Below are 3947 nucleotides of genomic sequence, written 5' to 3'. Positions count from 1 at the left end.
ATACGCTATGAGTTTTAATTAGGGTCATTAAGTACAGAAATCCTTGAACTGTAAAGGGCATATGAACAACCCAGTGGTGTGCCGATTATGTTGTACTGGAATTCAACAGTGGACCTTAATCGTGACATGTGAACAAGACCATAAGGCAATGCGGCCTCCTCCACAAACCTTATGCAGTTACCTCCAACACCAGGCAATCTTGGGAAAGAGTTTGTGAAAGACTAACAGGAAGAACTATGAGAATGCATGAAAACCAAAATGAATAGCAAGTCATCACCCCTGAGTCAATTCTGACAAAGAGCAGCACCTTATGTTCGAGAAAAGAATTATTATATAAGGTTTTCTTGACTTTATTCTTTATGGAAGCAGGCTTCCAGTCCTCCTACAGTATTGCTGGGTCAGTTTGAACTTCCCACTTTTAGATTGTTGTTTTGTTGTTGTGTTCTGTCAGAACCAACTCATAGATGACCCACCAGCAGGTTTTTAGATGCATGTAAATATCATGAAAGGAGATAGCCCATCTTTCTCATGGAGTATCTGATGGATTTGAATGACATATCTTTGGGTTGGAAGTGCAATTCCTTATCACTAAGCCACCAGAGCTCCCTAACTTTAGGCTGCTGTTAGGTGCCATTGAGTCAAGTATGACTCATAGTGATCCTATGAACAAAACGTCTGAACCCTGTTCTATCCTGCGCCATCCTCATATTCCCTGACACACAAGAGCCCCTTGCAGCAGTCATTGTGTCAGTTCACCTGGTTGAGGGTCTTCCTATCCTTTGCCGACCCTTCACCCTTTCCAGTATCATGCCCCTTTCCAATAGCTTATCATAGCAATATGTCCAATGTGAGGCACAGCCTCATCATTCTTGCCTCCAAAGAACACTCCATTTGCCAACCATGAGATGTTCAGTGCTCTTCTGTAACACCACAGCTCAAAGGCTTTTTCTTGTCATTCTTTTTCATTGTCCAGCTCTCAGAAGCATATTAGTTTACCTTAAAGTACCCAAGAACTATGGGAATGCAGAAACTCATTCACTCACTGGCTTCGAGTTGGAACTGATCCATAGCTGACTCTTCAGTGGGTTTATAGAGACTTTAAATTGCATAGGAGGAACTGCCAGTGGATTAAAAAATCCAGGCTTTGGGTTGTCAGCACAGTTCTTTACCCACCAGGCCACCAGAGATTGTTTATGGAGTTTTAGAAAAGGAAGCATCAATACTCAGTGAGGGAATTGAGATAAGATTCAGCTAGAAGGTGACATCTGAGCAAATTGTGGAAGGCTGGTAAGTTTTTGATAGGGGACCTTAGAGAGAGGCAGTCTGGACTGGGAGTGAGTGACAGTACACTGGACAGCAGAAGACCAGTTACAGGAGAAACTAGGACAAACTGTGACTGTGGTTCAGTGTTTGATGGTTCAAGTCCATCTAGAGACGTTTCACAAGAAAGGTTTGGCCATCTGCTTCTAAAAATCCAGCCAGTGAAAACCCTGGAGCATAATTCTACTCCAGTACCCACGGGGATGCCATGAGCCGAAGCTGGCTTCATGGCATCAAGCTCATGTCATGGTGAGAATGCGGGGATGTGGTGGAAAGAGGTGACAGTCACTTACAGAGGATCCTGTGTGCCACCATGAGGAGGTGAATTTTTACCCTTGCTTCTGACCAGTGTTCAGGGAAGGTCATCCACTGACAGTGTAGGAGAGCCATGGGGAAAGGAGAAACACTGGGAGAGCTGCGGAAGAGAAAACAGTAGTTCACTCAGAAGATGTGACATTGACAGGAGGGAGCAGGGTGATTCAAGGACATCCCGAGAGTCTCCCTCTCTTGGAGCATGAGGATGATATTTATCATCCCCCGTGGGAACAGAGTGCTGCTGAGAGGCCTGCAGGCATCCTGACTGTTTTCCAATGGGCCTTAGAGAAAGGGGGAAAGGGGGTGGCAAATGCCACTTGAAGAGCCAACATCAACACAAGGATTTCCTCTCTCAGTAGAACTTTCTCTCAAACTCTCAAGAGGAAGCAGCCCTTCATGTTGCTAGAGGATTGTTTTTTTTTAATTTTTTTTATTGGGAAAAACATACTGGGGGTACAAGGAGGTGAGGGTTGGGGGCAGAAGGGTGAGGATGGGCCGGGATGCAGTTGCAGAGCTGCACAGTTTGGTCGGTGGGGGGAGCAGGTGAAGGAAATGATGAGGGTCCAGTGGGGACCAGATGCTACAGAGGAATGACAAGCATTTTCCAATAGTAATTAAACTAACTGTCTTATTGATTTGGTAATTGGATGCCAACTCTCTGGCTTCTTCATGCTGAACAGGGGCATAGATGTAAAGGGGGGAAGGGAGGACGCTCTATCTCCTTACTGGTGGTCTTGGGTTAAAGCTGCTTGCCTTCATGCTCTGTTAGAAGATATTTTCCTATCATTTGCTCCCCTCTGGACTGCAAAGTGTTTTCCCAGGTGGGTCTAGTGGGGATGGCTGGTTGAACCCAGAGGCTCCATCCTCCTTTACTTCCTTAGCTGTCAGTTGTATTTCCTTTTTGTCACTGGTACTGCGTTCAGGGTCAATTCTGGAGTAAAACTCAGAGTTAAGGTTACCTATAGGAAAGGGAGCAAACCTAGAGAGAACAAATTTGTGAGTTACAAATAGAAGGGCTTTGAGTGTGTTGCTTTCAGGTTTACTGGGGGAGGGGGGTAGGGTGGCAGAAGGTGGCCTAGGTAACATTCTCTGGATACCCTAGGCATTCTTTTTTTTTCTTTTCTTCTCCTTCCCCACCCAGGGGTCAGATGGCACAATCTGGGGACTGAGGAGCTCACCCTGAGGGCCACAATGGCTCACCCTGAGCCGGGGGCCGAGGGCAGCCCGCCCCGGGCAGAGGGCCGTGACAGCTTGCCCTGAGCCAGGGGCCGAGGGCAGCCCACCCCGGGCAGAGGGCCGCGATGGCTCTCCCTGAGCCGGGGGCCAAGGGCAGCCAATCCTGAGCAGGGCAACACCCCCAGGAGCTGGCTGGTATACTCCCCCTCCAATTGCCCCTACCCCAGTCTGGTCCCCTTGCATGACTGAGGACTCTGTGGTCAGGGATAGTGTCTCCCATTCCAGCACTGCCACTCCCCCCCCAATAAGTGGTCATTCTATATTTTGAAGTAGGTGTCACTGCCCTCCCCCTTTATATATGATAAAGGGAACCTGAGAATTGTGAACAGACTCCCCCCAGGTCTAACCATCTTTTGGCAGAAGCATTGAACAGAACAAAATATGTGGTGCATTTAGGATGTTGGTCCTCTTGTGCATGCTGCCACTGTTAAGGTCATCAGACTCAGAGTGACTTTCAGCAATCCATTGCCTAGGTAATCGTCTTCGTTGGCCTGTCCAATGCATAAGTAATCGTCCTCTTTGGCCTTTCCAATGCATAGGTAATCGTCTTCTTTGGTCTGTCCAAGGAAACCCAAACCTGCAGATGGTGGGCATGCATCCCATCCCCCACCTCCTACACAGGCGGCCAGCGGGGGTGCGCACCCCATCTCCAGCGCGAGGCCTGCAGGAGGCGTGCAGGCCCCCCAGTGCGGGAGGCCGTTGGGGGCGCGCCTCCCCACCCCGCCTCACGGGCGCTCAGCGGGTGCGCAGCCCCTCTTGTGCGGGCGTCCGGAGGGCACCCGCTTCCCCCACAGCCGCCATCCTGGCTCCAAGAATTCTCTCCACTACAAGACCACCTTGCAGCAGTGTGGTGACTTCACTGAACCAGTCTTGAGGAGGGCTGCGAGCATCCATCCTGGGTGAGGGAATCCATTCGTTCAGGCTGTGGAAGCCTCATGGAGCTGCAGCAGCTGTCCGGCATGACGTGGGCTCTGCAGCGGGGTGACCCTGGAGGACATTATGCTGAGTGAAGTATCTCAGTCACAAAGGGACAAATGCTATATGGTGCCACTGTTGTAGAATGAGGCTGGCATTGG

The sequence above is a fragment of the Elephantulus edwardii genome, unplaced genomic scaffold, assembly GCF_000299155.1.
Source record: "Elephantulus edwardii isolate Elephantulus edwardi_28Jun2011 unplaced genomic scaffold, EleEdw1.0 scaffold00160, whole genome shotgun sequence".
Taxonomy (NCBI): Eukaryota; Metazoa; Chordata; class Mammalia; order Macroscelidea; family Macroscelididae; genus Elephantulus; species Elephantulus edwardii.
This window is presented reverse-complemented; position numbering follows the sequence as displayed.